At 50.2% G+C, this 12,892-nt stretch overlaps 1 protein-coding gene across 1 annotated transcript in view; it reads left to right on the top strand.

The window, feature by feature from the left end:
* Positions 1-12,892, top strand: part of LOC144497796 (netrin-G1-like) — a 139,890-nt gene that overhangs the window by 94,670 nt on the left and 32,328 nt on the right. The gene's annotated exons all lie outside the window — the stretch shown is intronic.

The following is a 12,892-nucleotide window of genomic DNA, read 5'->3' as shown; positions in this document are numbered from 1 at the left end:
GTTTAGGTTGGAGGGTCACAGTTTTTTTTTAACTGGTCGGTGCAACATCGTGGGCCGAAGGGCCTGTTCTGCGCTGTAATGTTCTATGTTCTATGTTCTATGACCTCCGTCATAGCCTCACTCTGACAAAGTCATGCTGACTATTCCTGGTCAAACCTCACCTTTCCAAGTGGAGATAGATTCTCTCCTTCAGAAGTTTCTCCAATAGTTTCCCTGCCGCTGATGTGAGATCCCCTGGATTATCTGTCCCACCCTTCTTCAATCGCACATTAGCCATCCTCCAATCCACTGGCACCTTCCCTGTGGCCACAGAGGAATTAAAACTTTGGGTCAGAGTCCTTGTAATTCTCTCCTTTGCCTCCCACAGCAGTCTGAGACACAACTCATCCAGACCTGGGGTTCTGTCCATTTTTAATCTGCCTAAACTTCCCTTATCTCCTCACTCCCTCTGTCAAATTGTTCCAGAGCCTCACAGTCCCTCTCTCTGAATTCTATACCTATATCCTCCTTCCCCTGAGTGAGGACAGACGTGAATTTCTCATTTCACCCCCGACCCAATGCTCTCCGGCTCCACGCACTGATTGCCCCCTTGGCCCTAATGGGCCCTACTCCATCTCACCCTGAGCTGCTGCTACCTCTCAGAGGCTGCAGCAAGTTCATATCTGATGAGGTTTTTGAGTTTGAATCTGGCGGCTCTCCTTCTGTTTGCTTGCATCACTGTGTTTAAAAATAAAGATTGTTAATCAGGTGTCTCTCGAACTCTTTGTGTTTCTGTTTCCCTCTCCAGGCCATCCTGACACCAACACGAGTGGCCGTAAGTAAAACCAACGATCTTTGACCTGTAACCTGCTGACCCAGAATCCATTCCTGTATTGGGAACCAAATGATCACCTCAAACCTCCATCATTACATGTATACAGGTGCAGGAGTGAACAAGGAGTGAGTGTGAACAGGGAGTGAGTGTGAACAGGTGCAGGAGTGAACAGGGAGTGAGTGTGAACAGGGAGTGAGTGTGAACAGGGAGTGAGTGTGAACAGGTGTTGGAGTGAACAGGGAGTGAGTGTGAACAGGTGCAAGAGTGAACAGGGAGTGAGTGTGAACAGGTGTAGGGGTGAATAGGGAGTGAGTGTGAACAGGGAGTGAGTGTGAACAGGTGTTGGAGTGAACAGGGAGTGAGTGTAAACAGGTGCAGGAGGCATCAGGGAGTGAGTGTGAACAGGGAGTGAGTGTGAACAGGGAGTGAGTATGAATAGGTGCATGAGTGACCAGGGAGTGAGGGTGAACTGGTATAGGTGTGAACACAGAGTGAGTCGGAACTGGTATAGTTGTGAACAGTGCGTGAGTGTGAACTGGTATAGTTGTGAACACAGAGTGAGTGTGAACTGGTATAGTTGTGAACAGGGAGTGAGTGTGAACTGGTATAGTTGTGAACAGGGAGTGAGTGTGAACTGGTATAGTTGTGAACAGGGAGTGAGTGTGAACTGGTATAGTTGTGAACACAGAGTGAGTGTGAACTGGTATAGTTGTGAACGGGGAGTGAGTGTGAACTGGTATAGTTGTGAACAGGGAGTGAGTGTGAACTGGTATAGTTGTGAACGGGGAGTGAGTGTGAACTGGTATAGTTGTGAACACAGAGTGAGTGTGAACTGGTGTAGTTGTGAACACAGAGTGAGTGTGAACTGGTATAGTTGTGAACGGGGAGTGAGTGTGAACTGGTATAGTTGTGAACACAGAGTGAGTGTGAACTGGTATAGTTGTGAACACAGAGTGAGTGTGAACTGGTATAGTTGTGAACGGGGAGTGAGTGTGAACTGGTATAGTTGTGACCACAGAGTGAGTGTGAACTGGTATAGTTGTGAACAGGGAGTGAGTGTGAACTGGTATAGTTGTGAACAGGGAGTGAGTGTGAACCGGTATAGTTGTGAACAGGGAGTGAGTGTGAACTGGTATAGTTGTGAGCAGGGAGTGAGTGTGAACTGGTATAGTTGTGAACGGGGAGTGAGTGTGAACTGGTATTGTTGTGAACAGGCAGTGAGTGTGAACTGGTATAGTTGTGAACAGGGAGTGAGTGTGAACTGGTATAGTTGTGAACAGGGTCTGAGGTTTGATTTACTCTGGGGTCGAGTAGAATCTAGTCAAACAAAGCAGCAGATATGAAGCAAGGAATTTATATTATTGACAATTCACATTTTAGCTGAGAGGAAAAAGTTTCTGAACTGGGTCTCACGGAAAACATTCAGTGGGAAGTGGAGGGAATGTTTGTGGAAAGGCTGAGACCAGGATCAGTGGGATCCTGTTGTAATCTCGATATCCCAGATACAGGAATGGGATCTGGGTGAGTAACTCGGGTCTCAATCTGCTCACCTTTAATTCCTGTTTATTAACCCTTAGCATGCTGCCCAATTCATCCCAAACTATCCACACATTGACCTCCCCAAATCCATATCCAACTGACCAAGAGTGACCGTAACTCACACACTGACCGAGAGTGACCGTAACCCCCAAACTGACCGAGAGTGACCATAACTCCTAAACTGACCGAGAGTGACCATAACTCACACACTGACCAAGACTGACCATAATTCCCAAACTGACCCAGAGTGAACGTAACCCCCCTTAACTGACTGAGAGTGACCATGACTCCTAAACTGACCAGAGTGACCGTAACTCTCATCCTGACCGAGAGTGACCGTAACTCCCCAAATTGACTGAAAGTGACCTTAATTCACACACTGACCGAGAGCGACCGTAACTTAACACACTGACCGAGTGACCGTAACTCAACACACTGACCGAGAGTGACCGTAACTCAACACACTGACCGAGAGTGACCGTAACTCAACACACTGACCGAGAGTGACCGTAACTCAACACACTGACCGAGAGTGACCGTAACTCAACACACTGACCGAGAGTGGATGGAAAATTTTCGGACTGGAGGCAGGTTGCTAGCAGAGTGCCACAGGGATCAGTGCTTGGTCCTCTGCTCTTTGTGATTTTTATTGATGACTTAGAGGAGGGGGCTGAAGGGTGGATCAGTAAATTTGCTGATGACACCAAGATTGGTGGAGTAGTGGATGAGGTGGAGGGCTGTTGTAGGCTGCAAAGAGACATAGATAGGATGCAAAGCTGGGCTGAAAAATGGCAAATGGAGTTTAACCCTGATAAATACAAAGAACAAAGAACAGTACAGCACAGGAAACAGGCCCTTCGGCCCCCCAAGCCTGTGCCGCTCCTTGGTCCAACTAGACCAATCATTTGTATCCCTCCATTCCCAGGCTGCTCATGTGACTATCCAGGTAAGTCTTAAACGATGTCAGCGTGCCTGCCTCCACCACCCTACTTGGCAGCGCATTCCAGGCCCCCACCACCCTCTGTGTAAAAAAACGTCCCTCTGATATCTGAGTTATACTTCGCCCCTCTCAGCTTGAGCCCATGACCCCTCGTGATCGTCACCTCCGACCTGGGAAAAAGCTTCCCACTGTTCAATGTGAGGTGATTCATTTTGGTAGGACTAATTTAAATGTGGATTACAGGGTCAAAGGTAGGGTTCTGAAGACTGTGGAGGAACAGAGAGATCTTGGGGTCCATATCCACAGATCTCTAAAGGTTGCCACTCAAGTGGATAGAGCTGTGAAGAAGGCCTATAGTGTGTTAGCATTTATTAACAGGGGGTTAGAGTTTAAGAGCCGTGGGGTTATGCTGCAACTGTGCAGGACCTTGGTGAGACCACATTTGGAATATTGTGTGCAGTTCTGGTCACCTCACTATAAGAAGGATGTGGAAGCGCTGGAAAGAGTGCAGAGGAGATTTACCAGGATGCTGCCTGGTTTGGAGGGTAGGTCTTATGGGGAAAGGTTGAGGGAGCTAGGGCTGTTCTCTCTGGAGCGGAGGAGGCTGAGGGGAGACTTAATAGAGGTTTATAAAACGATGAAGGGGATAGATAGAGTGAACGTTCAAAGGCTATTTCCTCGGGTGGATGGAGCTATTACAACGAGGCTTAACTATCGGGTTCGTGGTGGGAGATATAGGAAGGATATCAGAGGTAGGCTCTTTACGCAGAGAGTGGTTGGGGTGTGGAATGGACTGCCTGCAGTGATAGTGGAGTCAGACACTTTAGGAACATTTAAGTGATTATTGGATAGGCACATGGAGCACACCAGGATGATAGGGAGTGGGATAGCTTGATCTTGGTTTCAGATAAAGCTCGGCACAACATCGTGGGCTGAAGGGCCTGTTCTGTGCTGTACTGTTCTATGTTCTATGTTCAATGAGAGTGACTGAAGCTCACAAATTGACCGAGTGACCTTAACTTGTGCTCTGACTGTGAGTGACCGTAACTCACAAACTGACCAAGAGTGACCATGACTCCCTAAATTGACCGAGAGTGACCGTAACTCCTGCACTGACTGAGAGTGACCGTAACTCCTGCACTGACTGAGAGTGACCGTAACTCCTGCACTGACTGAGAGTGACCGTAACTCCTGCACTGACTGAGAGTGACCGTAACTCCTGCACTGACTGAGAGTGACCGTAACTCCTGCACTGACCGAGAGTGACCGTAACTCCTGCACTGACCGAGAGTGACCGTAACTCCTGCACTGACCGAGAGTGACCGTAACTCCTGCACTGACTGAGAGTGACCGTAACTCCTGCACTGACCGAGAGTGACCGTAACTCCTGCACTGACCGAGAGTGACCGTAACTCCTGCACTGACTGAGAGTGACCGTAACTCCTGCACTGACCGAGAGTGACCGTAACTCCTGCACTGACCGAGAGTGACCGTAACTCCTGTACTGACCGAGAGTGACCGTAACTCCTGTACTGACCGAGATTGACCATAACTCCTGTACTGACCGAGAGTGACCGTAACTCCTGTACTGACTGAGAGTGACCGTAACTCCTGTACTGACCGAGATTGACCATAACTCCTGTACTGACCGAGATTGACCATAACTCCTGCACTGACCGAGAATGACCGTAACTCCTGTACTGACCGAGAGTGACCGTAACTCCTGTACTGACTGAGAGTGACCGTAACTCCTGCACTGACCGAGAGTGACCGTAACTCCTGTACTGACCGAGAGTGACCGTAACTCCTGCACTGACCGAGAGTGACCGTAACTCCTGCACTGACCGAGAGTGACCGTAACTCCTGCACTGACCGAGAGTGACCGTAACTCCTGCACTGACCGAGAGTGACCGTAACTCCTGTACTGACCGAGAGTGACCGTAACTCCTGCACTGACCGAGAGTGACCGTAACCCCTGCACTGGCCGAGAGTGACCGTAACTCCTGCACTGACTGGGACGACCCATACCTTTTTGGACTGAAATGGTTTGTGATTTTGCAACAGGAACATTTGGGGAACGGGACATCAGCTGCCTGGCTCTAAGCTCTGGAATTCTCTCCCACATCCCCTCCCTCTCCCTCTGTCCTTTAAGATTCTCCTGTAAACCCCCCTCACTAAAAAAGGATATCATCTCCTTTCTGAAGATCTCCCCCGTCTCTCAGTCTCAGTTTTTGTCTCACTGATGGTGAAAAGGAGATAGAAATATCGCTGCTGATCTCTTGGACTCTCTTATGATGGTCAGTCTGCGCACAGTGTGTGTGAACACAGGAGAAATGTCGGGAATTATTCTCCAGCCGGGTTAGTAATTGCTGATTCTTCCTGACACATTACAGCTGACTCAATCCGGGGTCAAACTCAGCAAAATATCTCAGCACGAGAGGGTGAGAAGACAAAGCAAGGTAGGAGATGACAAAGAATGGGACAGTGAGACAGATTACAATTATACAGCACTCCCTCAGTACTGACCCTCTGACAGTGCAGCACTCGCTCAGTACTGACCCTCTGACAGTGCAGCACTCGCTCAGTACTGACCCTCTGACAGTGCAGCACTCGCTCAGTACTGACCCTCTGACAGTGCGGCAGTCCCTCAGTACTGACCCTCTGACAGTGCAGCACTCCCTCAGCACTGACCCTCTGACAGTGCAGCACTCCCTCAGCACTGACCCTCTGACAGTGCAGCACTCCCTCAGCACTGACCCTCTGACAGTGCAGCACTCCCTCAGTACTGACCCTCTGACAGTGCAGCACTCCCTCAGTACTGACCCTCTGACAGTGCGGCACTCCCTCAGTACTGACCCTCTGACAGTGCGGCACTCCCTCAGCACTGATCCTCTGACAGAGCGGCACTCCCTCAGTACTGACCCTCTGACAGTGCGGCACTCCCTGAGTACTGACTCTCTGACAGTGCGGCACTCCCTCAGTACTGACTCTCTGACAGTGCAGCACTCCCTCAGTACTGCTCCCCAGACAGTGCAGCAATCCCACAAGTACTGACCCTCTGACAGTGCAGCACTCCTTCAGTACTGACCCTCTGACAGTGCAGCACTCCCTCAGTACTGACCCTCTGACAGTGCGGCACTCCCTCAGTACTGACCCTCTGACAGTGCGGCACTCCCTCAGCACTGAGCCTCTGACACTGCAGTGCTCCCTCAGTACTGACCCTCTGACAGTGCGGCACTCCCTCAGTACTGACCCTTTGACAGTGCAGTGCTCCCTCAGTACTGACCCTTTGACAGTGCAGCATTCCCTCAGTACTGACCCTTTGACAGTGCAGCACTCCCTCAGTACTGACCCTTTGACAGTGCAGTGCTCCCTCAGTACTGACCCTTTGACAGTGCAGCATTCCCTCAGTACTGACCCTTTGACAGTGCAGTGCTCCCTCAGTACTGACCCTTTGACAGTGCAGCATTCCCTCAGTACTGACCCTCTGACAGTGCAGCACCCCCTCAGTACTGACCCTCTGACAGTGCAGCACTCCCTCAGTACTGACCCTTTGACAGTGCAGTGCTCCCTCAGTACTGACCCTCTGACAGTGCGGCACTCCCTCAGCACTGACCCTCTGACAGTGCGGCACTCCCTCAGTACTGACCCTTTGACAGTGCAGCACTCCTTCAGTACTGACCCTCTGACAGTGCAGCACTCCCTCAGTACTGACCCTCTGACAGTGCGGCACTCCCTCAGTACTGACCCTCTGACAGTGCAGCACTCCCTCAGTACTGACCCTCTGACAGTGCAGCACTCCCTCAGTACTGACCCTCTGACAGTGCGGCACTCCCTCAGTACTGACCCTCTGACAGTGCAGCACTCCCTCAGTACTGACCCTCTGACACTGCAGCACTCCCTCAGTACGGACCCTCTGACAGTGCAGCACTCCCTCAGCACTGACCCTCTGACAGTGCGGCGCTCCCTAAGTACTGACCCTCTGACAGTTCGGCGCTCCCTCAGTACTGACCCTCTGACATTGCGGCACTCCCTCATAGAACATAGAACATTACAGCGCAGAACAGGCCCTTCGGCCCACGATGTTGCACCGACCAGTTAAAAAAAAAAACTGTGACCCTCCAACCTAAACCAATTTCTTTTCGTCCATGAACCTATCTACGGATCTCTTAAACGCCCCCAAACTAGGCGCATTTACAACTGATGCTGGCAGGGCATTCCAATCCCTCACCACCCTCTGGGTAAAGAACCTACCCCTGACATCGGTTCTATAACTACCCCCCCTCAATTTAAAGCCATGCCCCCTCGTGCTGGATTTCTCCATCAGAGGAAAAAGGCTATCACTATCCACCCTATCTAAACCTCTAATCATCTTATATGTTTCAATAAGATCCCCTCTTAGCCGCCGCCTTTCCAGCGAAAACAATCCCAAATCCCTCAGCCTCTCCTCATAGGATCTCCCCTCCATACCAGGCAACATCCTGGTAAACCTCCTCTGCACCCTCTCCAAAGCCTCCACATCCTTCCTGTAATGTGGGGACCAGAACTGCACACAGTACTCCAAGTGCGGCCGCACCAGAGTTGTGTACAGTTGCAACATAACGCTACGACTCCTAAATTCAATCCCCCTACCAATAAACGCCAAGACACCATATGCCTTCTTAACAACCTTATCTACTTGATTCCCAACTTTCAGGGATCTATGCACACATACACCTAGATCCCTCTGCTCCTCCACACTATTCAAAGTCCTCCCGTTAGCCCTATACTCAACACATCTGTTATTCCTACCAAAGTGAATTACCTCACACTTCTCCGCATTAAACTCCATCCGCCACCTCTCGGCCCAACTTTGCAACCTGTCTAAGTCTTCCTGCAAACTACGACACCCTTCCTCACTGTCTACCACACCACCGACTTTGGTGTCATCAGCAAATTTGCTAATCCACCCAACTATACCCTCATCCAGATCATTAATAAATATTACAAACAGCAGTGGCCCCAAAACAGATCCCTGAGGTACACCACTTGTAACCGCACTCCATGATGAATATTTACTATCAACCACCACCCTCTGTTTCCTATCCGCTAGCCAATTCCTGATCCAATTTCCTAGATCACCCCCAATCCCATACATCTGCATTTTCTGCAGAAGCCTACCATGGTGAACCTTATCAAACGCCTTACTAAAATCCATATATACCACGTCCACTGCCTTGCCCCCATCCACCTCCTTGGTCACTTTCTCAAAAAACTCAATAAGGTTAGTAAGGCACGACCTACCTGCCACAAAACCCTCAGCACTGACCCTCTGATAGCGCGGCACTCCCTCAGTACTGACCCTCTGACAGTGGGGCACTCCCTCAGCACTGTCCCTCTGACAGTGCGGCACTCCCTCAGTACTGACCCTCTGACAGTGCGGCACTCCCTCAGGACTGACCCTCTGACAGTCCGGCACTCCCTCAGTACTGACTCTCTGACAGTGCAGTGCTCCCTCAGTACTGACCCTCTGACAGTGCGGCACTCCCTCAGTACTGCCCCTCTGACAGTGCAGCACTTCCTCAATACTGACCCTCTGACAGTGCGGCATTCCCTCAGTACTGACCCTCTGACAGTGCGGCCCTCCCTCAGTACTGACCCTCTGACAGTGCGGCACTCCCTCAGTTCTGACCCTCTGACAGTGCAGCACTCCCTCAGTACTGACCCTCTGACAGTGCGGCACTCCCTCAGTACTGACCCTCTGACAGTGCAGCACTCCCTCAGCACTGACCCTCTGACAGTGCGGCACTCCCTCAGTACTGACCCTCTGTCAGTGCAGCACTCCCTCAGCACTGACCCTCTGACAGTGCAGCACTCCCTCATTATGCTCTGAGCCTGTTTGTTTAAATTTCTCGCTCAAGTCTCTGGAGTGGGGGCGGAATTCTCGATGTTCTGACTCAGAGGTGAGAACGTTACCCACTGTGCCATACCTGAAATCTGTCTAATTTGTCCGTACTGGAAAAGCCCGACACTGGAATCTAGAAGCCCGGGATTGGGATCATCCATTAGAACATAGAACATTGAACATTACAGCGCAGTACAGGCCCTTCAGCCCTCGATGTTGCCCCGACCAGTGAAACCAATCTAAAGCCCCTCTAATCTACACTATTCCAATATCATCCATATGTTTATCCAATAACCACTTGAACGCTCTCAACGTTGACGAGTCCACCACTGCTGCAGGCAGGGCATTCCACGCCCTTACTACTCTCTGAGTAAAGAACCTACCTCTAACATCTGTTCTATATCTCTCACCCCTCAATTTAAAGCTATGTCCCCTCGTGCTAGCCAACACCATCTGAGGAAAAAGGCTCTCACTATCCACCCTCACTAATCCTCTGATCATCTTGTATGCCTCTATTCAGTCACCTCTTAACCTTCTTCTCTCCAACGAAAACAACCTCAAGCCCCTCAGCCTTTCCTCATACGATTTTCCCACTATACCAGGCAACATCCTGGTAAATCTCCTCTGCACCCTTTCCAATGCTTCCACATCTTTCCTATAATACGGCGACCAGAACTGTACGCAATACTCCAAATGTGGCCGCACCAGAGTTTTGTACAGTTGCAGCATGACCTCCTGGCTCCGAAACTCAATCTCTCTACCAAGAAAAACTAACACACCGTACGCCTTCTTAACAACCCTATCAACCAGGGGCGGCACGGTAGCACAGTGGTTAGCACTGCTGCTTCACAGCTCCAGGGTCCCGGGTTCGATTCCCGGCTCGGGTCACTGTCTGTGTGGAGTTTGCACATTCTCCTCGTGTCTGCGTGGGTTTCCTCCGGGTGCTCCGGTTTCCTCCCACAGTCCAAAGATGTGCGGGTTAGGTTGATTGGCCGGGTTAAAAATTGCCCCTTAGAGTCCTGGGATGCGTAGGTTAGAGGGATTAGTGGGTAAATATGTGGGGGTAGGGCCTGGGTGGGATTGTGGTCGGTGCAGACCCGATGGGCCGAATGGCCTCCTTCTGCACTGTAGGATTTCTATGAACCTGGGTGCCAACTTTCAGGGATCTATGCACATGGACACCCAGGTCCCTCTGTTCATCCACACTACCAAGTACCTTACCATTAGCCCAGTGCTCTGTATTCCTGTTACTCCTTCCAAAGTGAATCACCTCACACTTTTCCGCATTAAACTCCATTTGCCACCTCTCAGCCCAGCTCTGCAGCTTATCTATGTCCCTCTGTAACCTGCCACTTCCCTCCGCACTGTCTACAACTCCACCGACTTTCGTGTCATCCGCAAATTTACTAATCCATCCTTCCACGCCCTCATCCAAGTCATGAATAAAAATGACAAACAGCAGTGGCCCCAAAACAGATCCTTGCGGTACACCACTAGTAACTGAACTCCAGGATGAATATTTCCCATCAACCACCACCCTTTGTTTTCTTACAGCTAGCCAATTCCTGATCCAAACCACTAAATCACCCTCAATCCCATGTGTCCGTATTTACTGCAAAAGCTTACCGTGGGGAACCTTATTAAACGCTTTGCTGAAATCCATATACACCACATCAACCGCTTTACCCTCATCCACCTCTTTGGTCACCTTCTCAAAGAACTCAATAAGGTTTGTGAGGCACGACCTACCCTTCACAAAACCGTGCTGACTATCCCTATTCAAATTATTCCTTTCTAGGTGATTATAAATTCTATCTCTTATCATTCTTTCCAATACTAGTGAATAAAGTGGATGAGCTTAGAGCGTGGATTGCTGCTTCGAATTGTGATGTGGTGGCCATTACAGAGACTTGGATCTCTCAGGGACAGGACTGGGTGCTTCAGGTGCCGGGTTTCAGATGTTTCAGGAAGGACAGGGAGGGAGGCAAGAGAGGGGGGGGAGTGGCACTGTTGATCAGGGATAGTGTCACGGCTGTAGAGAAGGTGGACGCCGTGGAGGGATTGACTACGGAGTCTCTGTGGGTGGAGGTTAGGAACAGGAAGGGGTCGGTAACTTTGCTGGGTGTTTTCTCTCGGCCGCCCAATAGTAACAGAGATGTTGAGGAGCAGATGGGGAAACAGATCCTAGAGAGATGTAGGAATAACAGAGTTGTCGTGATGGGAGATTTTAATTTCCCAAACATAGATTGGAATATCCCTAGGGCTAGGGGTTTGGATGGAGAGGAGTTTGTTAGGTGTGTCCAGGAGAGTTTCCTGACACAGTATGTGGATAAGCCTACTAGAGGAGAGGCTGTACTCGATCTGGTGCTGGCTAATGAACCTGGACAGGTGGAGGATCTCTCGGTGGGTGAGCATCTTGGGGATAGCGATCATAATTCTATCTCCTTCACGATAGCATTGGAAAGAGATAGGATCAGGCAGGCTAGGAAAGTGTTTCTCTGGAGTAAAGGGAAATACAGTGTCATCAGGGAGGAAATTAGACGGGTAAATTGGAAGGAGGCATTCTTGGGGAAAAGTACCGAAGGAAAGTGGAGGATTTTCAAGGAATGTTTGTCTGGAGCTCTGCATGACAACGTTCCGATGAGACAGGGGGGTGTTGGTAGGGTACGGGAACCGTGGTGCACGAAGGTTGTGATGAACCTGGTGAATAAGAAAAGAGAGGCGTACAGAAGGTTCAGAGAGCTAGGAGGTGTTAAGGATTTAGGGGAGTATACGGGATGTAGGAAGGAGCTTAAGAAGGAAATTAGGAGAGCGAGAAGGGGTCATGAGAAGACCTTGGCGGGTAAGATTAAGGAGAATCCCAAGGCTTTCTACAAATATGTCAAGAGTAAAAGGATGAGATGTGAAGGCATAGGACCCTTAAAAGGTGAAGGGGAAAAAGTTTGTGCGGAACCGTTAGAAATGGCGGAGGTGCTTAATGGATACTTTACCTCGGTATTCACGGTGGAAAGGGATCTGGGTGGTTGTACTGCTGGTTTGCGGTGGACAGAAAGGATCGAGCATGTGGACATAAAGAAAGAGGATGTGTTGGAACTATTGAATGGCATCAAGGTTGGTAAGTCGCCGGGACCGGATGGGATGTACCCCAGGTTACTGTGGGAGGCGAGGGAGGAGATTGCGGAGCCTTTGGCGATGATCTTTGCATCGTCGATGGAGACGGGAGAGGTTCCGGAGGATTGGAGGATTGCAGATGTGGTCCCTATATTCAAGAAAGGGAACAGGGACAGCCCGGGAAATTACCGACCGGTGAGTCTAACCTCAGTGGTTGGTAAGTTGATGGAGAGGATCCTGAGAGACAGGATTTATGATCATCTAGAGAAGTTTAGTATGATCAAAAGTAGTCAGCACGGCTTTGTCAAGGGCAGGTCGTGCCTTACGAGCCTGGTTGAGTTCTTTGAAAATGTGACCAAACACATTGACGAAGGAAGAGCGGTGGATGTGGTCTATATGGACTTCAGCAAGGCGTTCGATAAGGTCCCCCATGCAAGACTTCTTGAGAAAGTGAGAGGGCATGGGATCCAAGGGGCTGTTGCCTTGTGGATCCAGAACTGGCTTGCCTGCAGAAGGCAGAGAGTGGCTGTGGAGGGGTCTTTCTCTGCATGGAGGTCAGTGACCAGTGGAGTGCCCCAGGGATCTGTTCTGGGACCCTTGCTGT

The sequence above is a fragment of the Mustelus asterias genome, chromosome 8 (genome assembly GCF_964213995.1).
Source record: "Mustelus asterias chromosome 8, sMusAst1.hap1.1, whole genome shotgun sequence".
In the NCBI taxonomy this organism is placed as follows: domain Eukaryota; kingdom Metazoa; phylum Chordata; class Chondrichthyes; order Carcharhiniformes; family Triakidae; genus Mustelus; species Mustelus asterias.
This window is presented reverse-complemented; position numbering and strand designations above follow the sequence as displayed.